Source organism: Podarcis pityusensis, assembly GCF_964106645.2.
Source record: "Podarcis pityusensis genome assembly, chromosome: 5".
Taxonomy (NCBI): domain Eukaryota; kingdom Metazoa; phylum Chordata; class Lepidosauria; order Squamata; family Lacertidae; genus Podarcis; species Podarcis pityusensis.
Window position 1 is genome coordinate 33,149,282 of NC_138032.1, and position 27,025 is coordinate 33,176,306.

Sequence of the window (27,025 nt, forward strand, 5' to 3'; positions counted from 1 at the left end):
ACCCCAATGAAAATTTAATTTGCCAAGGAAAATGCTTCTGGGAAGCTGATCTCTAATTTCCTCTCAAACACTTTAGCTACACTTTCACTCTCAGCTTCATATTATGTCATTTGAGGAGGCAGAAGAGAACTCTCATTGAGAGAGATGGAGAGGGAGAGAGGGAGACTTGAGGAGAAATATAATGAGCTATTTGATCACAAAAGGTAAATAATAATAAAAAGGCACATTGGATTTCTTTTTGCAGGACCTTTGATTCAGTGGATGCTCCCACTGGTAAAAGGTGTGTGTGTGTGTGTGTGTGTGTGCGCGCGCACGCGCGTGCATGCGTATTTTTTTCCCCTTGCCCTGACGGTCCCCTGTACCACCTCCAGCATTGTTCCAGGGAGTCTTACCACCCCCTCCGGACCAATTTTTCAGAGTGGACAGTAGAAGGGGAACTAGGACAAAAATCACCTCACCACTGCCACCTTTAGAGTGGAGTTCGGCTCACTCCAAGTCAGTGTATATAAGCACAGTGAAATTCGTAAAGATTATCTACACACACACACACACACATACACACACACACACACACACACACACACCACAATAGAAATGTCAAAGTTTTATATTCTGGGGATATTTTACCTCAGGCAGCAGCTCTCCAGTGTTTCAGATGGAGGCTTTCCCAGCCCTCCTAAGAGACACCAGGGATTGAACTTGTGGTGAGGCTGTGATAAGGTGTATTGGAAATGGCTTTGGTGGAAGCATTGCACTTTCATTTTGCGGAGGCACCAGCTGCCCTTCAGGAGAGACAAAACCCTAATCATATTTCTCTGTATCAATATATACAGACATGTTCACTATTTGATTTCCAATAAACAAATATCCTATTAGGCATGCTTGAGAGAGGCGAGATGGTAAGTTAATTAACAACTCAATGACTATTAAAGCTTTGATCTTTTTCTGATGCACACACTTGAAAGACATGGCCTTGCATCTTTGGAGACTGCTCCTGTTTCATTCTAATCCTCTTTGGGAGCCACAATGCTGGCATTTGACAAAGAAACCAGCAGAATCCCCTGCAGAGTCTGCAGCTGTCATTTCCAAAATGGCACTTTGTTAGAAATCTCAGTAAACAGTGTCACCTTTCCCAGTCTGCTCAATATCAGATTCCCTATTCGTATTCATGTGCGAGATTCTTGTCCAATTTGTTCTTATTATGTTGTTAGAGCCAAAAGAGCCTTTCAATTAGCTGGCACTATTTTACCAGATTAAAATAGGAAATTCTGGGAGCTCAGTTTGCTAGTGTCACGTTGGCAAACCTTTTGCTTTAACATAACAAACTGCAGTATTTGCTTTTCAAAATATCATCTGCTATATTCTATTAGTCCACATAAGTGCTATAACATTATTCCACTTGTATGAGTCACACAGAGCACAATGCAAGCTACTGTAAGCTCTCTCTGACCCACTGAGAATGTTGCTTCTATTTCTCATAGCTTCTGATTTTTCAATGGGCAATGTCTGTAGGCTTTCAAGCCTAGCTTCATGTATTTAAGGGATCAGAACTCAGGGCACAATCCAGGCAACCAATTTCAATTACTTTGAAAGGATTGTGCCACTGATATCTAAGATTCTCAGGGTTAAGAATTTTATAACAGGCTGTGGTTTCATGGAATAAACTGCCTTGCCTTAAAGCTGAATGCTTCTCTAGGGAACAGTAGATTCAAAGAGCTGAAAGGCATCTTGGAAGCCATGTAGTCTAACCCCTAGTTCAATGTGGGATGCAACTACACCATACCTGACATAAGACTATCCAGCCTCCAGCAAAATAGGTCAATCAAGTCCACTCTCAAGCACCTCTTAACATTTTGAAGTTTATCTGAAATCTGTTTCTCTGCAATTCCTACGCATTGGTTCCAGTCCCGTACTCTGGAGCAAGAGAGAACAAATCTTTTCCACATTCTGCATGACAGCTCTACAGCTGTTTGAAGCTCACATATTTACTTAACTTTCTCTTCTCCAGGCTAAGCCTACTCAGGTCTTGTAAAAGATTGTGAACAATGGAAAGTACTCTCAGGAAACGCTCAGCAGTCAAACCTTCTTCCTGTTGCAGTCTTGGGTGGTTCATCAAGGTACATAATGCAGTCTTCTTATAATACAAGCATCCAGGAATCACAAGCACACTAGAGGCATCATAATACTTCATACTAACTAGTTGCAGACTAATTGGCCAACTCCTCACCACTCATGATGCTCTCATATTTCCTGAGTCAGCATACCTACCTAATACAGTGTGTTAACTGCTTGGTAACCACAACACTTTGTATGAATGCCAACACTCCCCCTTGATATCACAAGGTTACACACTCAGTCTGAGCTGCATTGCTAGTTTGCTATGTTTTCCCTCGGCGAGAGATTTAGTCAAAAGATTCACCACCATGTTGTCTGTTGTACAGTTTTGTAACTCGATAAACTTCTGTTGTACATAATCTTTGAGATGGTGGAATCTAACATCTAGATGTTTGCTTTTCTGAAACTGGTGTTCTCCCTGGACAATATTAATACAGGACTGAGAATCCTCAGGTAATGTGATTAGTTTTGATACATTTAGTACCAAATCCTTAAAGAAATGTAACGAAGGTGCCAGGAGAGCCTTCTGGAGAGAGCATTCCACAAACTGGGAGGCATTGCAGAAAAGGCCTGTTCTCATGTTGCTGCTTTAGGAGGTCTTGCAGAGGAGGCACACAAAGAAGGGTCGCAGATGATGATTGCAGGGTCTGGGTCGGTTCATATGGGGAGAGGCAGTCCTTTAGATACTTCCCACTTTTCTTTCTTATTAGAATTGTCTGTATCTGTCCCCTCAATGTTGTTGTTGTTGTTCTTTAGTCGTTTAGTCGTGTCCGATTCTTCATGACCCCATGGACCAGAGCACGCCAGGCACTCCTGTCTTCCACTGCCTCCCGCAGTTTGGTCAAACTCATGTTCATACCTTCGAGAACACTGTCCAACCATCTCGTCCTCTGTCGTCCCCTTCTCCTTGTGCCCTCCATCTTTCCCAACATCAGGATCTTTTTCAGGGAGTCATCTCTTCTCATGAGGTAGCCAAAGTATTGGAGTCTCAGCTTCAGGATCTGTCCTTCCAGTGAGCACTCAGGGCTGATTTCCTTAAGAATGGATAGGTTTGATCTTCCTGCAGTCCATGGGACTCTCAAGAGTCTCTTCCAGCACCTTTAAGAAACTCCTATCCATCTTGGACTCCCTTCGCTTTGAGTATTTCTGACCATGGACTCTCACCCAGTAGTTCCTTATGCTTTTTAAAACCATCCTTATTACATATAGGAAGACCCTACATTCCACATAAATATATTTATATCTTTGTACAATAAGTGTGCTCATGGTTTAAAATAATTACTCTTTTTTACTGTTGGATAAATCTAAGATTTAGAGTTATATATGACAGGACTGAATGAAACAGAATCTCATCAGGATATACCTGTGGATTTATAAAGGGAATATGAAAGAAAAGTTTGTTTTATTGGTTTTTAGTTTTTTCTTCTTCTTTCAGGTTATGAATCATCTAAAGAATGCCTTGCGTGTTGTGGCAAATTGACACTGCCTATATTATTTATACCGCCCTTCATCTGTAGATCTCAGGGCGGTTCATAGCATAAGATAACAAGATAAAAACACAAAATACACAATGAAAACAAGAACAAAAACACAGCAAACACATAACTCCCCCCCAACACTACAAAAGGATTATTGGCATATATATAAAAGCTGAAGTATTATTCTGTGCACAAGCTGAAAGAAACAGGGACTGGAAAATACATATTCCACATGTTTGTTTCAGCTCTTATTTTCTCATTTAACTGCTTGTCCTTTCCCCCTAAAAAGAACTCGCCAAGAGCTGAAATGGAAAGCATTTCTTTAAAATCAAAGCAAACAATTTAGTAATTTCCAAGAAATCATCCAAAGTAGAAAGCCGGAGAAATGAGTTATGACTTAACCGGTGTGCATTCCAATTTGCAAGTGATAGGGTTCCGTGCCTCTCTTCTCTGCTATACAGATTTTATTTGTGTAGAAAGCTTAAGACTAGAAGGTAAGAGAAGTTTTTTGAAGTGTTGATTGGAATAAAAAGCAATCATTCACCTGTTGCAATAACTAGCATCTAGCATACATTCCTCCTCTGCCTGAAATAAATTGTGTCCTCTCACTTTCTTCTGCAAACTTTAAACTCTTCTTCTTTGTCACAAATTTGCTCTTTTTCTTGCCTGATAGCACTTTTGTGTCCATATTTAGAACCCAGAAGGTATATAAATATTCAAAGGACAGTGACATTTACACCTTACACAATTTAGAGATCCATATAAAATTAAGCATGGTTAATAAAAAGCATTTATGAGGTATTCCAAACTGCCAAAATGTGGCATCATTTGGATACTTTGCAAGCAGCTTTATTTATAGGTTCATAAACATGGGTGTAAATGGATATTTTAGAAATGGCTACAGCTTTCAGATAAAACAAATTTGAAATGCTTACTTGAACCTCAGTCTAGTATGACATGAAATATCTGAGTACGGGCAGAGACAAAATAGAGTTCAGCACCCCAATATTTGGTTTGTATCAGACAACAGCTCCTGGAGACAAAGCCATTTAGGCAAGCTTTCTCCTGAAGTGAAGATGTGCTGTTTTAAATGCTTTTAACTATTTTGATAGTTATGCTTTTTTTAAAAAAATTTTTTTGCTTTTGTTTTAACTACCCAGATTGAGCTATTTAAAGTGCTGTCTGAGTTTGCTTGTTGCTAAAGCAATATTTATGATATAAATATAGGGTGCATGCGGCAGAACAATTCTATGCAAATTTCCTATGAAGTTTCTTCCTGATAAAGTTAATCTGATGTCTTGTTCATAACGCTTTAAGAAGTTAACTCATGAACTACTGCAGATCTAGTGTTTTCCATTGCATTCTACCTGACAACCTAAATACTGGGTAACATCTCACCTACCATTGCTTTGTCTGTTTTATTCAGTGGTTGAGAATAAGCATAATGCCAGCTGAGTATGTCACTGGAACACATTTAGAAGAAAAGATTACTGATATTGCTATCAAATGCAGAATGTGCATAGACCCTACCACATGAGATTTATCTTGTGCCATTCAATTAAGTCTCTGCTCCCATTAGGATTGGAGTAATTAGATTTGGGGAGGTGGATATTTATAGATCTTCATATTTCCTCTGCTACCTTGAACTTGGCTCTTCAAGTTCCATTGTTAAGTTTGTCTTTCCTTGGAGCAGGTAAGAATTATGAGATTAATGTTTTGGCCATTGTGATCTAGGAGAGTTTGGCACAGTCGCTACCTGTGAGAGTTCTCCCAGGTGCTGGAACCCTTTCAAAGCATTTTTGTAGTGGGGAACTTCAAAAAGAGCAAGGAGGGTAAGCTTCTCTTTTATGATGCCAAAACTCTCTCTTCAACGTATTTGCCTTTAGAGATCAGTTTTCCACTCTTCCTGGGAAATGTCAAGTTGAATGCTACATCAGTATACGACTGCAAAGTTTAGAACAACCTTCTTGGTTGGGGATAGATAGCTTTCACACCAGTGATTCTGACACAAGATGGGAGGAGCATGGAAGACACCAACACAATAGACACTTCCACTGACAGAAAAGCCCCATACAATGTCTGCCATTCAATTTTCAAGATCTGGTTACAGTCCCCATGATCTGTAAGTACAGATATGGCAATTAATTCAAAACTACTGTCTTAGCAGCATTGAAAGAGCCATAGAGTTTAACAGCTGCTTGTGGTTTTGTGCATAGGCACATAGATTTTCTCTTGTGCTTACCTATGAGGCTGATGACCTAGTTATTAGCACTAAGGGATTTATTGGATTGGTAGAATAGCACATTTTTTACCCATTGTGAATTTAAGTGCATACAGCCAAGTGTATCTACCTCCATAAATCCTCACGCAATTTTGAAGAAAAATGATAAAAATGAATAAAAACTTCCGAAATGGAACATTTTTCATATTCTGCCTTGACATACTCTATTGCAATACAAAACCCCGTTACAATGGCTGTGCATTGAAATGCTCCATAAAACTGCTTACATTATTATGATGTTCTTGTTTTTGAAAAAGTATTGAGGCCAAGGAATGGAAATAAATAAGAAATGACACTGCAATCCATGCTGCATGGTGGAAGAACAAGGCCACAATAAACTTTTGCAGACTATGCTCTATTGATTTGGGTTGCCCTGTGTACATTGGCTTCTACAGAAAAGAGGAAAGCAGCTAACTTGTGTCACAAAACTTGTGTCATTGTCAATGGTAAATTCAGATGAAAGCCTAGATTGTGACAATCTGAACTGGGGAAAAAGACAAGAGGCTTTTGTTTGACATTCTGAAGGAGCAATAAAGCTGGAGCAGCTCACTTGACCAGGAAATAGGAAAATAATTACATGGCCAATGTTGTTACAAGTGAAGAAAAGAGGTTTAAACTAGCAAAGGTCAATGTTGAAGAGGTCTCACTTCAGATATCGCATTTTTAAAAAACAAAACAAAACATTTTTTAACTTCTTTCCTGGTCTCCTTTAAAATGCACACAGAGGTTAAAGTAGAGTCCATACTTGAACTGTAAAATGAATGCATCATGTTTCTTTGGACTATTTTGCATAAAAAATATAAATGGTGAGTGATATTCAGTGTAAGTCATCCTCAGAGTAGACCCACTGAAATGAATAGACTTCAAATTGACTTAAGTCAATGAGCCCTTTCTGACTGTGACTAATGTTGGATAGCACCCATTAAAAATACAATAACAAAAATTATCATAAATATGTATAAATATATAATAATTTTATATAATAAATATAAAAGGAAGTATATATTGCATATTTCCCCTCCCTTCTTGACACTGAGGACTGGTGGGAGGGGAGGCAGTGTCCATTTGAATTTCAAACGGAAGATTTCAAATACACACCCACCCACCAACTCTTATTCCAATATTTCATTCCATAAGCATTATATCACATTTTCTGCATCTGACGCCATTCCAAGGCCTCTTATAAATGGGTGTGGTGGCTAAACCCATATTCAAATTTCAAATAAAGGATGGTGTTCTTTTTATTTACTTACTTACTCGCACCTTTTAGGATGCAACTGCCTCTTGAAGGTAGTGTAAAAAGATTCCTAAACTACTATGATGATAATGAACAACGCCTTGCAGGGGGTTGGACGAGATTACCCTTTGGGTTCCTTAAAAAAACCATCCATATTGCCCCCATAGAGACACAGGAAGCTGCCTTATACTAAGTCAGACCACTGTTCGATCTACCATTTAATTGCCTACATTGAGCAGCATTGGGTGTCTTTCCAAAGATAGGGTCACATAAACGTGCATACCAAATTTCATTATGATATCTAAGTGCTCAAGGGAGTTTTACATTGAGTTGGAGCCGGACAGATATGAGCAGAACTATGCTCATACAGTTGGTCTGCCTATCTTTCTATTACTATTACTACCACTACTACTGCAGCCCCTTGTCCCCCTTGAAAGACTGCTCCTGAATGATGGGAGAGCTTCCAGATTGGCAAGGTATGTAACAAAGGAGCTGCAACAAGTGGGGTGATCAATGAAATCGAAAAATGCCTTACGTTCGTTCAAGGAACTCATTAATTATCAGTTAGAGTGTTTTACATATTTCCTGGTTCTTTGGAATGGGTGCGGGCTCAAATTGGGATTCAAATTTGAAACTGTGTCATGCCCTATGTGCAATATAATGTTCCAATCTTCAAGGCAGATATCACTTTATAATATATATATTTTCATTTTTCTTCTTGTCTTTGAAAATGAGAGGGAAGGATCCAGGTGGTATTTGAGTGTGAAGTGTAGAATTGTGCTTGACCATGTGCACCCACAGTTTCATTCCCACATTTTAGTGTTCAAGGGAGTTATTATGTTGCCAAACACACACAACAAATAAGGGGACTGCTAAAACGATGAGTTAAAATGAAAGCCTTTGCTTTGCCAAAACCCTTCCAGGATCCATCAGAAACATTGCACCACACTACTGTGAAAGGTTGAAAATAAAACGAGAGAGGTCTGGAGTCAGATAGATCCTAGACTACGAATAAAAGACTTGTGAAATGAATGTTATGCTTTCCAAAGAAATTTAAAATCCCTACTGAGGTTAGAAACTAGAAACATATTGTGTCAAACTGGAAGCAGTAAAACTGGTAGGAGTAACAGAAGCTATTGGCTCATATCACACACATGAACTTGTTACCACCAGACAGCTGGAAAACCATAGGAGTAAAACAATGGAGGATGAATATGCCACCAAATGAGGGAAGGAGGACCAGACATATCTTGCAGAAATCAGAGAAGAGGTGTGAATGGCTGTATATAGACGTACCAATTCTCTTGAAGTTACAGGAAGTACTCTAATTAAATCTTTACACAGTTATTGCAAGTCACTAGTTACCATTCACAAAAAGAGAAAGGTAATACAAACCTTTAAACTACCAAAGAAAAGAGGAAGAAGAAGAGGAAGAGGAAGAGGAAGAGGAAGAGGAAGAGGAAGAAGAAGAAGAAGAAGAAGAAGAAGAAGAAGAAGAAGAAGAAGCCTATTATGTCATTATGTAGTGGTGAAAAAGCAAACAAAAACCTACAAAGCAGTATTGCTAATCAATCTCTCTGGAAGACAAAGGTTGAAGGTTGCTTCCCTGAAGCCTTGTTTTAAACCCCTCAGTCCTAATCCCCAAGTGAAAAGATGAAACCCAAAGACATAGGTAACAGAATCCAAAGCTGCAGACTTTTCTGCTTGAGAATCACTTTAACTGCCAAGGACTCTGGCCTTCCATAATGGCAAGGTGACTGATGCATGTAGTCTGAGCTTTGCATAAATCCACAAGATAGTGGTTGCCCTGGGTTAATCCATCTAGGAAGAAAACACAGATATTTCCTCAAGGGCACCTCTTAAAAGTTACCTCCCTGAGTTAAACAATGCATTAGGTATTGCATCCAGGGCATATAGATGCAATTTCAAAAGCCCAGGCCTCTATCTTATGGGTCACTTGCTTTCCCCCTTGTCTGTCATCACCCGCTTAGAACAAAACATAACATAATTTGTCCCACAGGAGGAAGTGATGGAAACCAACTTGAGTGACTTTAAAAGAAACTATGTTCTTGCTGAATGATCAGAGACAGTATGTGCCTGAACACCAGCCACAAGGCGCCACAACTCTGACATGGTTGCAGAGCAGAAGGCAAGAAGCAAGGACCTCCCGAATTTTGGCCTCATACAGGGCGCCGCTGAAATTTGAAAGACCAAAGTCCACCCTTGCCTAATTCATACTTTTCAGGAGAAGAAATAGGAAGGTACTGATTGGGTTCTTGCCTGGCCAGACCAAAGAGCTTGCTAGTAATTTGAGCAGCTCTTAAGGACCGCTTGGCTTGGAAGCAAAACAGTTGATAGCACTAGTTAAGTGTTTAAGAAAGGCACCCCCCGCAACCTGCTTACTTCACAAGGAAAAGTGTGAGTGCTCCTTTCTTATAGCATGTAACTGCCGTTTGTCACACGCATTCTGTGTTACCCTGGCTCTTCCCATCTCTCCGTTGGTTTGTTATGTTTGTCTCACCTTCCTTTGGCTTCCACAACCACATTAAACTCACTACAGGCTACAACAGGGATGAAGGACCTGTAGCCTTACAGATGTTGTTCACCTTCAACTGCTGTCAGCCCCAGACACCAGGGCCTGGTCTGCACTGTAAACTCTTCTGGACAAGAGTCTGCAGAATAAAGAACAGAAAGTTTAAAGAAAAGAGCAGACTCCTGTGCTGAAGAGCTTATAGTGCAGACCAGGCCATGGTGTCTGGGGCTGATCATTAAATAATAAAAACAGTGGAGAGTTTTTATATATTTTATGAATGTTAGGATGCATGCTACTGCAACAGTCCTTAGCTGAGAAGGAAACTTCAGGCTGCAGTTGAATGAACAAGAAATAGCACCAGCTCCTTTCACAGAGAATATTATCAGGAGTAAAGAGGCTTGATGTACTTTCCTGCTCCTTCAGAGTAGAGTACTGTGTATCCTGCTCATATATTTGTTACCTTCAAGAATATATGTCCCATTTATTTTCTACATGAAGGTCACATTAATTGGAATGTTGTAGAAATATCAACGTTTTCTGCATCTTGGAAAAAAGAAGGACTTATCAGAATATGAAACATTAAAAATATACAACTTGGCAGTATGCACTTTTCATTTAAGAAATCACAATTTCACTTATATGGGAGAACAGAATAGATGTGCATTACAGGATTGTTAAACAGAAGTAATTAATTGTACGAATATGGTCTGAGTTTATAAACTGTATGAATTGTGAAAGACCTGAAAATGGTCCTGTTTTCCAGAGTGAAGCATTCCCATACATATATCCAAATACAACTGAAGTGCTTGCAGGCCACATGATTTAAAATACTGAGAAATGTGGTATATCTTCACAATGACATTTCCTCCTACTGCTCTGTCTTTTCACCTGTGGCTTTAGCCTTCTTGCTTTCATCAATCTGCTCGCTTAGGAAGAGTTTAACAGTTTTCCTGCCTGTGGGCAACAACACATCTCTCGGTGTCTTACAGAGCTGAATAAGATTGGACATTTGCAGAATAAATATACACCACTAGTCATATTGATGAAAAGGAAGTTACATAAAAGTTTAGGAACATAGGAAGCTGCTTTAAACCAAATCGGACCATTGGTCCATCTACTTCAGTACTGTTGACACTGACTGGCAGTAGCTCTCTGGGGTTTTAAGCAGCACTCCCTCCCAGTCTTACCAGAGGATGCTGTCGATTAAACCTAGGACCTTTGCATGAAAAGCATGTGTTCTCTCTCTCAGCTACAGGCACCCCCCAACTTCAGAGTAAAACACTGAGTAGTAAATATTAGCCGCAAACTTTTAATAGACTATTGATACTGAGCTTCCAAGATATATTTTCATGAACCAATCAGGTGGGATAATATTAACACTTGCCAGTTCTGAGCTGTTCAGTCAATAATCTCAGCATTAAGATCTGAAAAGCAATGAATGTGAGCCTGACCATCCATGTATTTCAGCCTATATCATTTTTGAAATACATTCAATGGACACCTGCAGATCAATTGTACTTGTAGACCAGTATTTCTTACGAGTTTTATACAGAATTAAAACTCACCAAGTTCACTGTGGCTTACTCCCAGATAAGTATACACAGGATTGTGGCCATAGAGTACAAAGGAGGTGTTTGGGGAAAAATCTGAATAGATATTACTATTGTGTCTAATAAAGTCAGTTTACTACAGGGAGAAAATGACCCCTAGAGTTTTAAAGGCAGAGAGGCACAGGGCAAGATGGCACCTCCACCTATATACAGAAGCTAACTTGACTGGAAGTTGACTTTTACTTCAACGCTGGCAGTGGGATAGCACTTTCCACTGCACCTGTGGGGAGCAGGCAAGTTCAGAGGGTATATTATCACAATGCCTGGGGGTTCGGGGAAAACAGCCAGGAGGCTACCACCACTGTGTCCAAGCACATGCCACCTGATACAAAGGTCTAATGAAAGGGCTGCTGGGCCTCAATGGAGCAGGGTTGGCTTATGACACAATACTTGCTATCTAAAGAGAGGTAAGATCATCAAAGTCCACAGGCTAAAATTATCTTAGCACACTAACACATGCAAGGAAAGACTATCTAAAGTTTCTCAAACCTCAGAGTCCTCTATAAAAATTCTGAATGCTTCTAAGTTCATCTCAACTAGGTTGGTTCTTAGTTATATGAGCAGGCTGCTTAGAGACTTTAGTCTTTCTGTGACTGTCTAATTTGTATCCCTTTTTTTATTAAACTAGGTGACATTATTGAGAGCAGTTGTGGCATTTAAAAATGCCTCAGGGTAGTTGATTGAGGGAAAGTTCATCTTTAAAACATTTTCAATAAAAGGGAAGCAAAGGGAATAGTTGCTGTAATTGACAAAGACTTAACAGAGATGATCTTAAGTGTGATTTTCCCAAAAATGCTATGAATGATTCTATATGATAGATAAATATCTGGAGGAGAGAGGCACACAGTGCAATCCTGTACATGTCTTTTTAGAAGTAAGCCCCACAGTGTGTTTTGCTTCCATGGAAGTAGGTACAGAAGTGAAGCCATAATCCACCAACAGGAAATCAAGATGAGCTGACTTGTTTTCTCCTGCTCTGGTGGCTAGGACCCGAAAAACAATGGCTTCAAGTTACAAGAAAGAAGATTTTGACATCAGCATGAACTTTCTGACAGAAGAGCTGCTCAACAGTGGAAGGTGGTGGGTTTTCATTCCTTGGAGGGTTTTAAGCAGAGGTTGGATGGCCATCTGTCATGGATTCTTTGGCTGTGATGATTGCATTGCAGGGGATTGAACTAGATGACCCTCAGAGTCCCTTCCAACTCTACAATTCTATGACTTTTAAATAGACCAGGAATTTTTAAGTATTACTATACCTATGGAGAGGGACTATAGCAGCAGTAAAGCTGCAATCAACATTTCCCTAACATTTGGAGTTCATACTGACTTTTGAGCTCTTGATTCCCTATATGCCTTTCCTTAGACAACCATACTGAAGTTGGTCTATGAACCTAATTGTAGGAGAAAACTACGCAGCCCATTCCAGTCAAGGATGCACCATTTAGATCAAAGCTCAGTTAACATTCTCATTTTTATCCATTACACAGAACTCAAAGTGGCTAATGGGGTGCGGGGGGAGGGGCTCATCACAGGTGTGACAGAGGCAGAGCATTTCCACTCCTACGCTAAGGAGAATACCAGACCTATATTACTGACCTTGCATTTAGAGCCTAGAAATTAGGGTAAGACATATCTTTTCTTCAATCCGTTTTGCACATTTGTATATCTCTAGATCGCTGTGGCCATAGTTTTTTTTCCTCAGCTGTGTCCTGAGGGTCTGAGGGGTGGGGGAAAGCGATCTGATTGTAGAATGGGAAGGGACCCCGAGAGCACAGGAATCTCAGCACAGGGTCCCCCCATCCAATTTGAAACCATACCAGACACTGCTTAGCTTTGCAAATGTGCTAGCAGTTTTATTGCTGTATTCACTTAAACGTACAGTCAGCTGCTGCACCTAATGAAATAAGCTGTCTTTCATGGGAGAGAATGACAGGTTTGGCACACTGCTGTGTCTTCTTTAATGAGAAAAATATGACAGGTATGACTCAACCAGCCACAGATCTTTAGTCATTGCTTGGCTCCGTTTCAGATATATTTTAAAAAATCCTGATCCTATATGTAAAGTGCTGGTGATCAAATCAAGACAGCAACCCTGTGTCAGAGAGATGCCTAGAATTCCATGTCAATAGAGACTTTTCCTCGTTAAGGCTCCATTGTGCCCATACAGATAAACAGATTTCTGTCTTGTGCTTGTTGAATTGATTAACCATGGAAAATAAACATCTAAGGATATATACATGGGGAATCAATCTTGCCAATCAGTATTCTCTCATAAATTCATGCAAAACCTCAAAAAGGAGCAATTTGCCAACTGAGACCGAAAAAGTGACAGAACTCAGAACTGCTCCTGGTACAGACCTGTGCATTGTCTGTGAATTCAGGTTTATGGCTCTTTCAAGGCTCCCTCTGCTGGTGCAAGTAAGGCTCTCTCAAGGTTCAAGCCTACCAATCAGAGCTTCATTTACTTTAAGTCTATCAAATGATTTAATCGTATTTTAAAAAACAAAAATAAAAGTTAAACAATTAATTGGCCACTTGTTCATTACAGCCAGATTGACATTGCCCAAACACTAGAGAGACTTATGATGTGTTTGCCATTGGACGACGGGTGTGATATTTAGCCCTCATGGAAATAGTGACTCAAAATTTTAATTCTTCATGGTATTAAAAAAATCAAATAATTTTGTTTTGACTTGGCACTCACTTATTTTTTATGTCAGCAATAAGGGCCACAGTAAAAATCCACCATTCTATTATGCTAGAATTTGGAATGCATGGCACTGTATTTTTATTTATTTAATCTCTCTCTCACACACACAACTTTATTACGGTCCATAGACCCAAAATACACAGTACTTTTTTATTTACATTGTCGCTGTTGTTTTAATTTCATTTTTGTATTATTTCCTTGTATTCATGGATGCATATATGTACTTACCTTCACACTGATTTGAAGCCACTTTGTGTCCATCCTAAAAGAGGCTTCTGGGAGGCCAGAGGGACATTGCTGGAACAACTCTTGGGTTGGGGCAATTGGCTAAAATGTTTTAAAATGTTTTAAAGGGTTCTAATGTTGGTTTCTCTGTTTTGTTTTTGTCAGGTTGCTGTTGGTTAACTGTTTAGTTGGGGTTGGCGGTTATTTTAATTTGGGTATAACTGTAAACTGTTTATTATTGTTGCTATAATTGTTGTTATTGGTTTCTATTGATTTACTGGTTGGTTGGTTGGTTGGTTGGTTTCTCTCTCATATAGGATATCTTTTTTTTAATGTTTGATGCTTGTTGTGTTTTTATATATGTTGTAAGATGGCCAGAGTGGCTGGGAAACCCAACAAGATGGGTGGGATATAAATTTTAAAAAATAAAAATATTATTATTATTATTACACCAAGTAAGCCCCATCAAATTCAGTGGGGCTTGCAGCTGAGTAGACAGGCACAAGATTTCATGTCTAAACTGCTAAACGATGAAACTGTGTCCGGCATTATCTGGATTTATTAACCCCAGGCTCTATATCTATGGTACAGAAATATGGCAACACTAGACATTGTAGATATTTTGAATACACCATGTGCAATTAATGCACGTTAGTCATGAATGATAGAAATTCATGTATGTATTAAATAGCATAAAAAGAAAAAAGATGAATCAACAGATAACCAGTTTTCTTGATCAGCATCACCAAGGCATGAGAAATGGAATTTCTAGTGTTTTGGCAAGACAATTCTTATCTTCATCCAGAGAAACAAGCCAAGGCAGATTCCTACATTAGACAGTACAAACTAATCCTAGTATTGCAAGAAAGATGCACACATTCGGGAGAAGATGTGGAAATGCTGTTTATAAACACAAATCTTATAATTCTAATAGACAGAAATGTTTCTGTCAGGACCCACCATCAGAGCTGGTCTGATTAGAGCCAGAAGATGAGAAAGACAGCAACAGATATATGTTCTTCATAGAAAAGATAATGATGGTAAACCCACTGGTCAGAGGAGCATCCTGGGCTAGGAATGCAAGTGAAGTAACTTTCAATTGCCATTGTCTTGAGCTTCGGGTTTGGTTAGAGTGGCAGAGCAATGGTTACAACACATACCTGGAGCAAGGAAGCTATAAGCAAAACACACAGAGACAGAAGCAAAGTGAAGGGTAGTTAAGGTGCTAGAAGGAAAGGAACAGAACTGAAAATTCCTGGTTCAGCCATCCCAGCAGGTCACCATGACAACAAGCCCAAGAAGGAAGGGCGGGAAATTAGGGCTATCCTAGTCGATTTGCACATACACTACAGTCCAGCGCACAGGGCCCATCTGCTGCCAAAACCATCTTGCTACATTTCAATGGGATTGATTCATTCAAGCATTCACAGGGCTCTACATTATTTATTACATTTACTTAGTGTCGTTGGTGTACATAGAGCTTTATGAGTGACATAAGCAAAAGAGAGAGATTCTGGCCCGAGGAGCTTGTGATCCAAATGCTATTGGTGATAGTAGTATTTATAGGCTGTCTTTCAGGATTGCCCCTCTCAGTACGGAAGATGACAAAAGAGGGATACATACCCCCAGGTGTCCCGATTTTCCAGGGACCGTCCCAGAATTATGAAAGCCATCCCAGCTTCTGATTTAATCCCAGAATGTCCCTCTTTCCACCGCCAGTGCTGCTGCCGTCAAGCTCAGGGAGGAGGGTGAGCCGGCGCTTATCCCAAGTGGCAGTGGCAACTGCTGCAAGGAAGCATCCCATTGCCTCTCCATGGCTGCCACTGCCAGCCTTCGGGCAGCTTGTAGCGGCTGCCAGAGATCTTGAGGGCAAGGAGGAGGAGAGGCTGCAGTCTGTTACATGGGGCTGGGCATTGTCAGTTGCTGCCTATTCTCCTCCACAAGCAGCCGCTATGCGCTGCCCACTCTGAGAGGCAGGCAGAGAGCAGGGCCGCCCCACATGGAAAGAAAGGGGAAAGGAAGTAATTTTCAATAAAATGCAGAAAGTCCAACTTTAAAGTTTCAAAAGTTTTTGTTTTTATAATGGGCCTTCACGTTAAGGCAAAAATTCCTCTTCGGAAAAAATAGGAATTTATTCCCAGAACATAGTTGTGTTTGAGATATTGAAGGTTTTTTGTAGCTGTTTGGGAGAGATTTGGAACAATGCAGAATTTCAAGTACAGCCATAGTGACTGTTGTCGCACAAAGATTGGTGTTTTATGTTTTAGCATTATGTGGGTTTCTCCTACAATGAGGAAGAACCTCCACACCACACCAAGTATAAACACATGTGTGAATAATACTCTGGCAGTTAAGCATATATAAGAATGTTTCCTTTATATAAAAGGCAAAATGGGAATCTTGAAAGAAGTAAATAAGCTTTGTCTGACATACATTATCTGTCCCTTGAGTTTGTGAATTTTTGATGCATGCGCTTTCTGTGTGTAGTAACAATAGATCTTCCTTCTATTTTGAAATATGTTGACTCATTTGAGATGTGATGGTTGCTGAATGAGAAATAATAATAATAATAATAATAATAATACCCCACCTTTTCCCCTGACAGATACTCAAAGCAGCTTACAAATAAAATAAGAACAACTAACCACAATTGTTAAAAAACAATAAAACATTATATATATTATTTAAAACATATGGAAAATTACAATAAAAACAGCACAGTACCAGATCCTTCATTAAAACTTCCCCAAAGCGTATTGGAATAATAGGTCTTCACCTGCCCCCAGAAGAATAACAAGGACAGAGCCAGTCAACTTCTCTATGGAGGGAGTTCCAAAGTCTGGGAGCAGCCACCAAGAATGCAGCTGTGGTCTTGCAGTTAGCTGTTTACTATTATACTTGAAATATGCCAGTTATAATTGTGGTAGTGCAGAGGCATTTTCACTGGTGACACTGGTAATGTGGAATACACTCCCTGCTGAAAAAGAGGCGCCCATCTATATTGGCATTCCACTGCCTTTTGAAGACACACCTGTTTACATAGGCATTGATTTGCTCTCTTGTCCCAAGCTTCCTGCTTTACTTGCTGTGCTGTTTTAACAGGATTGTTTTATTGCATATTTGATCATGAGTATTTTTATTTTAATTGGATTGCTTTGTTGTGTTTTTAAATTATTGTGTATTTTTAAATTATTTTCTATTTTAACAACAATAATATATGGTCACAATGCTGCAGCAGGCTGCTGGGTGATATTTTTTGCTATGATACATTCCACTACCATGGTTGAAAACAAATCTAGCTGTTACATCCACAACAGAGACTGGCTGATTCTCCACCAACCCCAGTCATATCTCACTGCACAAGGCAGGCCCATCATGTGGATTTCTTCACCTGCAGTCCAATTCCATGGCATTCACCATCTGACAAAGGGTAGGGAAGTGTGGCATGATGGCCTTAAGTTACATGGTAAGTTCTCTAAATGGGCAATTCAACATGAGGGATACTCATCCCTGTGAGTTGCGAGATATTTTGCTGCCTGAGGCAAAAGAGAAGATGGTGTCTCCATTCCACAGAAGCTGAGCAGCCTGGAGATCTTAATTTTTAATCTTACTGAAATTGCAGTAATTATTTGTAAATTTGAATTTACACACACACACACACACACACACACACAAACATATGTATATTTTATGCAAAACTGTGTCCTGTTTCTGTGATGAATTTCCCCCCCCCTTTTTGGCAGTGCACAAGTTGTCAGCCTATCACCCCAGGATCTGCCACCTGAGGCAGCCACTCCACATAAAGGGAGAACCATCTCCGGTGGCATGTGCAGTGCCTAGATGACTGATCAGCAGCCATGCTGAGGACAGTCCTAACTCATCCTATATCAACATCATGGGAATGGAAGAAACAATGGAGGAGACCATGTTGTTTTTGTGCAGAGACTTCTAGCAACCTGCATTCTGCTTCTATGATACCTCCTCTGGCATATGAGTGAAGTTTCCAGGAAAAGTTTACAGATAACAGCATAGAACTTGTATGAGATCACAAACTACAATTTTCATTTGTCATCCAGATCAAGTTCCTGCATTGCTATTATGCCGTGAGAAATTCTCAGTAGCTCAGGTTTTGACATTCACTATAATAGAACTTCCTGCGTGAGTCAGACTTGAAAGATCTGATGGCAAATCAGTATCTGAACCCATCTCGATACAGGTTGGAGACTACAGTCTTGCTATTAACTTGGCAACATCAGCAAGATTTATGGCACCACTTAGTATTACTGAGTCCTCCCCCCACCCCGGCCACTCTTGATATAAAAGCTCAAATAAAATTGTGTTTGCAATGAGGCCTCTTACTGAAGCTTAGTCCCCATAAACAAAAGGCACGGTGGTGAACCTATCTCTGGACTATAACACTTCAGATTACAGGTTACAGCGCACATGATTGTAGTCTTCCCCCATACAAAACAGAATCAAAATAACCTCCCTCCACATAGAAAACTAGTATGTCAGATAAAAGACCACATAAGTACTCTTTTCACCGACATCCAATTTTGTACACACAGAAATCTCTTTTTTGAGGGGGGTGGGTATGAAGAAGTATTGAATCATGTAAGCCCCAATCTGCCATCTTAAATGGCACTATGGTAACAATACAGTGGTAACTCACAGTACATTTTTCCTTGCAGAATATTAGTCGGGACCCATGCAGGAAACCATCTTTTTCCATACCATGCATGGGAATGCTGCCGCATCACTCAAATCATCATCATAGGGGCTTCTGCTACCTCCTTTCAAAGTGCAAGGAAGCTGTGAAGTTAACAGGCACTCACCTGGGTTGCAGCCCCACAACAGTTTATTCCATTTACCCAACATTTCCCTAGCAGTTAATTTCTGCATTGAATTTGAGTTTTTACATGATTGAAAATCTGCTTCTGGAAATATAGTGGAGTACAGTGGTACCTCGGGTTAAGTACTTAATTCGTTCCGGAGGTCGGTACTTAACCTGAAACTGTTCTTAACCTGAAGCACCGCTTTAGCTAATGGGGCCTCCTGCTGCCGCCACGCCGCCGGAGCCCAATTTCTGTTCTTATCCTGAAGCAAAGTTCTTAACCTGAAGCACTATTTCAGGGTTAGCGGAGTATGTAACCCGAAGCGTATGTAACCCGAGGTACCACTGTATAGCACATTTCCATGTTATTTGCTTCCGGGGGGAAAGCCATTTGCAATAACATGGAAAAGACTGCTATGGATGCTTTCAGACATGGGGAATATTGGGTTGGTTTTCCTGATTATAACGCTAGGGCTTCTGTTCCATTTTCTAATGTTCCTTTCACACTGCAGTAGCTGTTATGCGGCTGTGGCTTTTTGACCAATATACCAGCATGTCATGAAAAATTTCATTCACACCAGCAGGTGTGGAGTGACACAGCAAGATGCCATTGGACAACATTGTTACTCTCCCACCCTTTTCACACATGTATACTTCTGTTTCCCCATGAAAATGGCAGGAAACATCTGTACACTGGCATATCACCCCTAATTTCATCACTTTACTTCTGTGATTTTCTGGTTTAATGGGGTTGCAAATGGATATTTTCTGGAAGCCATTAACATGGAAATGAGCACTAAACTTCCACTATATTCTGCTAGATTTCTGGAAGCAGCTTTTACGTCATGTGAAAGCTCAAATATAATGTAGAAATTAACCGTTAGAGAAACATCGTAAAAATGGAATAAACCGCTGTGTGAGTGCAGTCCAGAGCTTTGGATAAAAAACAAAAACAAAGAGGGAATTGGGAACCCCTTGGACCACCTCAACTTTTAAAGTGCCACTACCTTATGTACCAAAATTTCCACTCCCCACCTAATAATAATACCTTGCCCATCTGGTCAGCACCTTCCCCCCAAACAAACCCCCTGGATGTGGAAAAAAATCTAGGGTCTGAAACATTTGGAGCAATTCTGCTCCTAAATACTTGGAGGGGGGGGTCCTCCTAAACACTAAAATTAATAAGTTAGGATTTCGTGATATGAAGAGAGAATATAAGCTGCAAAGGAATTCCTGGGTAGCTTGGCCAAACTAGGGCTGTTGAGAGAACCACTGTGGGTCATTAACAAGACAATGGAACTTCTTGTTTCAGGTGTGACCAGAGACTGGAGATTTGGTAGGTTGCCAAGGTAACTGCTCTGGAGGAGGGCAAGGGGCTTCTGGGAAGAAGAGGAAGAAGGACTGAGATCCAACTTGGGAAGGGAGAACGAAGGACTGCCTGCAATGCTTTGGGCCATGCTGTAAGATCTGGACCCCCCACCACCACCACCATGCAGACTGAAGGTGTAAATATGTGAATCAAACCATATTTCTTAAAGCACGACAGTCTTCGCCCTGTCTCCCATTCCCCAAAGGGACACAGAACTTGTGTGGGCACCTAAGATCCCATACGCATTTGCCACTGCTTGGCGGAGAGAGGGGGCAGGCACCAGGCTTGTGTAACAATACAAAGCATATGCACCACAGTGGCGTAGCATGGTTTTCTGGTGCCCATGGGAGGCAGGTGTGTACCAGAGGGGCAGGATGCAGAGAGTGAATGGAGCCCACCATGCCAGCCTGGCCCTTGCCGCCAAAGCAAACCCCCTCCCCACTGCATTGCCTGCCCGCTGCATTGCCTGCCCGCCTGTACAGGGGGAGCCCAGCCAGCTGATGCAGCCCTTAGCAGGAGAATCCCCCTGACACCCACAGAGAGGAGTTTTGGGCCAGGCCATGCTAGGGTCAATGCCTGCCTGCTTCCCTCCATCCACACCCACTTGCACACTGAGCAAGGAGTAAATGAGTGTTGGCAAGGTGGCCATTCAGCAAGGGCGTTGGCCATTCAGTGAGAGGGCCGGGGACGCAGTAGCAAGGCAGGCTGGGCTCCAGGGCCTTGAGACCCCAGGCAGCAGTCAGGGAAGGACGGAGAGCAAATCGTAACAATTTGGGAATGTTCTAAATACAGCAGTATCCAGCTTCATTCATTGCATCCCAATATTGTTGCAACCAAACAAATGGTGCATTGCTTTCTCAAATACAGCTGTCTTGCTCCAGTTTCCCTTCCTAAATTAGTTGGCCCATTCAGAGGATCTTTTCTTATCAGCAACGGCAAAAATCTTTTAGTTCTTTTGGCCAGAGTTTCTGCCAATTAAAACACAGCTTGCCTTAGAAATTTGCTTCTTCTAAGTGGGGAACTAAAGCTGAAAAACAGAAGAGGCATTGGGAGATTTGGACAGCATACTAAAACTCTTCACATTTAGTCACAATTGTGCAATTAACTAAGTGTGTGCAATGTAACTGTTTTTCCTACTGCAGAATGTAAGACACTTGGGTATTTGAATTTGGGAGTTAGAACTTTATTGATAAGGGCTATAGTTCAGTAGTGGAGTATCTGCCTTGCAAGAAGGTCTCAGGTTCAATCCTCAGCATCTTCAGGTAGGACTGGGATGGACTCCGGCCTGAAATCCTGGAGTACCTCTGCTGCCAGTCAGTACAGTGGTACCTCGGGTTAAGAACTTAATTCGTCCCAGAGGTCTGTTCTTAACCTGAAACTGTTCTTAACCTGAAGCACCACTTAGCTAATGGGGCCTCCTGCTGCCGCCGGGCCGCCAGAGCACAATTTCTGCTCTCATCCTGAAGCAAAGTTCTTAACCTGAAGCACTATTTCTGGGTTAGCAGAGTCTGTAACCTGAAGCATATGTAACCTGAGGTACCACTGTGTAGTCAATATTGAGCTAAATGGACCAATGGTCTGACTCGGTATAAGTCAGGTTCCTATCTTCCTGTGTAATAAAATCATGAGCCAGTTGGTGTCTCTAAAAGAGCAGGATGAAGGGACTTAAGATGATGAAAAGAACAGAAAGCTGTTGCATATTTGTTTAGTACAGTCATATACAGTTGTGTCTGCTTCAGGTTACGTCTTTTCAAGTTGTGTCCCGCAGCAAACCGGAAGTACCAGAACGGTTACTTCTGGGTTTCGCCACTCGCGCATGCGCAGAAGCACTAAATCACACTGTGCACGTGCGCAAATGAAGCACTTCCAGATGCGAACACTTCGAGTTGCGGATGTGCCTCCGGGATGGATTACGTCCGCAACTCGAGGTTCCACTGTACTGGAAGAAAGATTTGTGAAGAAATTAGCAAACAACCCCACCAAAACAATGATTCCACTTAAATATTTTCTCACCCCCATGGAAACTGAATAACCTGACGAAATGGGAAGTGCTGATCTTACGAACTTAAAAACCGCCCCAGTTTCAGTCTATGGTATATTGCTAGATCCAAATAGCAAAAAATAAAAAATGAAAATTTGACCCAGAGCTGGCCTTACCATTAGGAGCAACATTAGAGGTACTATTAAAAGAGAAAGAAAATCTCTGTTAGCTTACTATTATAGTTTCACTACAATGGAGGAAAGGTCCCTTTTGTATTTTCTGCCACAGACATCAATGTCTTCTACTGCATCTGACCTAAATTGAGATTTCTCACAGGACCAATTTTCACAGTTCTGAAATGCCAACATTTTGTAGGAAACTTGGAAAGGATTAAGCCAGATGGAGTGAACTATTATGTCAGCACAGGTCAAAGCTTCCAAAAGAGTGTTTTACACTAACAAATCGGTAAGCAATAAGAAAATCAGTTTCATCTACCAAAAAAAGAGAAAATATAGATTTGAAATTTCTCATTATTCTGCTCCAATCTCTAGGTACAGATCCAGCTACTCAGCTCTTACAGCATTTGAGAATTCTAGAAGAAGAAAGTCTAAAAGTCTGAATAGTAGATTGACTGGCCATTATAAATTTCTCATGGAATACTGGGGAACAGAGATAATGGAGGAACTCATTATATATGGCTAAATAAAGTCAAGGATGTTGCCGAAATGTCAAAGTCCAAACACCTTATTAATTTTGGATAAGAAGTTTTGTGGCAGAAAAGGTTGGATTACATTTATTGTCTGGGAGCAATAAAAATATTAAAGGAGCCAAAATATTGTAAAGTTTCTTTCTTGACTTATTGAATATAAACTTACAACATTGGATGTTGATATAATGGTAGTGGCGTAGTGTGGGGGGGCAGGGGGGGCCGGCTGCACTGGGCGCAACATCTGGGGGGGCGCTCGCACTCGAGTGCTAAAATCCACGGGTTAGGGGGCGCAAATTACTTGCCTTGCCCCAGGTGCTGACAACCCACGCTACGCCACTGTATAATGGCACTGGGGAGAAGACTTGAGCAAAGAATGTGTTGCAACTGGATCCATGCATTTCATCTAACACTTGGGTTTGAATTAGCTCACACAACTTTTTAACAGAGTATAGGTCCAACAATAGGTTAGCATTGCTGTTTATGTTAACGCATGCTTGATAAAACATTATTGCAGTTATTTGAAACAATGCTGATAGCTTAGTAGTGAAAGCAAAGCAATTAGTTCATTTTCGCTTGCCATCATTTTCTTTATGATCAAATATTTTAAAAATCTAAGGCTTGGGGGGAAGAAACCTATCTTCAGCTGATATCAGAAAAGAGACAACAGCAGACTTCAGTGACCAGGGTGTTGCGTTGCTAGAGTGTCATTGTTGCCATTGCCAAGTATACTTTCACTGTTTATTTGGCAAGGTACTTGGTCTTTGTATGTAAGGTCACAAAATGTGAACTATACTCAACAGAGAGTTGCTTGTATCGTGGATAGTCTTGCACACATTAGGTACATTCAAAGCTGTCTTGTAGTAATTCAGTTCACTGGTTTATCTGGAGCTGCATGATTAACTCTATCTGGCAGTGGCTGTTCAAGGTCTCAATTGGAGATCTTTTCGTATCTGCTACCTTGGATTCTTTTAACTGGAGATGTCAGGGATTGAACCTGGAAATTTCTGCCTGGAAAGCATATATACTCTACCATTGAACTATGGATGGAATCAAATGCAAGTCATATATATATATATATACACACATATATATATATATATGTATATATATGTGTATATATATATATATATATATATATATATATATATATTTTCTCTTAAATGTGTTTTCACAATTTGCTGTCTAGGTAACCAGCATTCACCCTGGTGAAATGGTAGTTTGGTTTGTTAATTCAGCAAAGAAATGAAAAATGAAATGACATTCCACTTTAATATAAAGGCGAAATTAAAGCAATGTAGTAGTCTTCTACCAGTAATCAATTATTTTAATACCAGCTATCTGGGACCAAAATCTGAAACAAAGGCAAAAAGGAATAATGTCTTAGGAACCTTCAGCCCCTGAAAACTTCCAGTTCCTCCCTTTGCCTCAAAAACTATGCAGTCTTTTGAAAAATGAATTAATGTGTGCATGAACTGTGAGCTATGGAATGTTGTGGTATGCAAGTAAACAGTTCTGCTAGTGGCAATGAGTTTTAGGTGCACAATGGAAATTCCTCATCCTCTCCTCTCTTCATGTGACCCCCTTGCAACCCTGAAATCTACTCTGGGACTTCCTCCAACCCTCTGGAGCAGACTTACTGGACATGTATGGAGCACATCAGGAGAGGAGAGGACAGGGAAGTTCCATTGTGCAGCCAAAGCTTCTTTCACAAGCAGAACTGTTTACTTGCACCCTGCCCATAGCTCCCCAAACAGAAGTGATGATGTCTAATGCTGCCTTCTTGTTTTCTTTTTTATGAAACAAGTAACTTTTTCGTACAAAGTAAAAGATGAAACTATTTTACATTACAAAAGAAATTATCCACAAACCTTCACCCATTAGTTAGTACATAATAATTCATCACTCAGTAGAATTCTGTAACCTTTCCCCACCGCTTGACATATAATTACTACTTATTCAGTTTTACCCAACAGGTTCTAAGAAGCAATGTAAGTTGTTTTTCAAGTAAAATTTATTAATGTAAGAATATTTGTGTCTCAGATAAAAGTGCATTCCATTATTTCTTCTTAGGCTGCAATAAAATACATTTTATATCAACCGTGCAAGAAACACAAAGTGATATCCAAGGTAATAGTAAAAAGTAGCTTCAATGAACAATTTCAGAAATGTCTGTGCAAATATGATTTTCATTGTCTGCCTTTTAAATATTGCCCAATACTATTCCTTTTCAGAAATAAATTTTGCAGACTGTGCACATCTTCACTATGCCCTGCTAACCACAGGTCCTATTATGTGTTTAATAATTGACTATTCAATAGAGCATTGAAGCATTTTTATCTGGAGCTAATTCACCTTTGTCTGTGCATCAGCATGTTCACGCAATGAATTACAGACATGATCTTCTAAAGCGCCTCAAGGCTGTGTGCTGTATTTAATCCAACTTTGTAAAAAATGTAGTGAGCCCCATTGTGTGGCTTGGAAAACCAGATCTTAAAACTAGTACATGTAAAACAATGATATATTGATGCACATTTTTAATCAGTCTAGGCTTTGGCCCTTCAGATAGTAAGTCAGCGCATTATGAGCCCCCGAGCAGCAACTGAATGCCTACTGATGTACTATTGTCAGCTGGAAGCAGAAGCAAATTCTCCAATAGAATGCTAGGCATGTTTACAAATCTCCCTGCAGTTTCCCTATTGACATCTATAGATCAGATGTCCCAAGCTTATAGATCACAATTTTGAGATGCTGCCGAATCAGCACATAAGGTGGCGATTTACAAGTATATACCGTTTTGCTTAAAGTGATGCAGTATGTTAATTGCCTCTGTTCTCCCATCTCCCAAACCACAGCAGTCTATGTATTAACAGGAATTCTTTGAAATACTCTTTATGTATCATTAGGTAATGGTGGAGGCCCCCAAAGCACCACATGATTGAGCAAAACTGAGTTCAGGGTCACCCCAAATGGAACCACCATTGTATCAGGGCTGGCCAATTTCTTTAATATCCAGAAGGAGGAGTGGGCAGCACCCCCTGCCCAATCAATGTCAGTTCTAAAAGGCACTTGAACCCTATTCGTGCATCCTGTGGAGCAGGAATGGTGTCACCCATACTTCCAACCTTCCCTCACTGAGTAGGAAGTTCTGAAGTGGGATTGTAAGTACTTTAGCACATTCAGGGAAATGGTTCTTCTCTAGCTTTTCCTAGACCACTGATAGTGCAGCCCCCTGGCTGCCAAGCAAGCCCCCCTCTGGTGGCTCTGGACTTCTTGTCAGGCCCAACATTGTTTCTATATCTGGGGGTAAAGGGGAAATGGTCTGAGGCTGAGGCAGGGCTCTAGATGTGCTGTGCTGGAGGAGCTGGGCAATTTGGGTTGCATGACCGTGACAGGGGGCTCTCTGGGTTCCTAACAGCATTTGAAACTCCCATTGTTCTAGGCACATTTTGCAACAGGGAATTTCATTAGCGCAACCTGTTTCTGAGCTCTGGGCACAGTACTGCGCCTAAGATTTCAGATTAAAACTGCACAGTGGAAGGAAAGGAGGACCTTTTTCTGCCTCCCCACTTCCAGCCACTCTCTGAAGACTGGAGAAGATATCCTCTTAAGAATATTAGGGAGGTGAGCAGGGGAAGCATGGCTTTGTTTTTTGCAGTCTTCAGATGAGGACTAGACCACATGAAAAATGAACATAAGATTTTAGCTGCAGTTCATTCATTTTCAGCTTTGTATTCTTGTTATTAAAAAAGTGCGCCTAGACAGTCTCTTGTTGCGCCCATAACTTAGCTCCTAGCCATTTAGCTCCTAGCTTTCATATCTCAGTTTCTAACACTGGTTCCTAGTGGCGCTGGGGGTCTCCAATCCTCTTCCATCGGTGAGGTATCCCCTGAATTATAATCAGGCTTTACTCTGGCACAGGTACAGAGTGTCCTCTGGCACAGGT

The 27,025-nt window shown here is 40.7% G+C and overlaps 1 long non-coding RNA gene across 3 annotated transcripts in view; it reads right to left on the reverse strand.

Annotated features, from left to right (window-relative positions):
* Window positions 1-27,025, reverse strand: part of LOC308477912 — a 127,770-nt gene that overhangs the window by 83,056 nt on the left and 17,689 nt on the right. The window contains exon 4 of one of the 3 annotated variants that reach the window (XR_013986739.1): window positions 16,601-16,735. The exons of the other annotated variants lie outside the window; for them this stretch is intronic. This is a non-coding gene — a long non-coding RNA (uncharacterized lncRNA). Of the gene's footprint in view, window positions 1-16,600; window positions 16,736-27,025 lie in introns of those variants that run through there. 3 annotated transcript variants of the gene reach the window in all.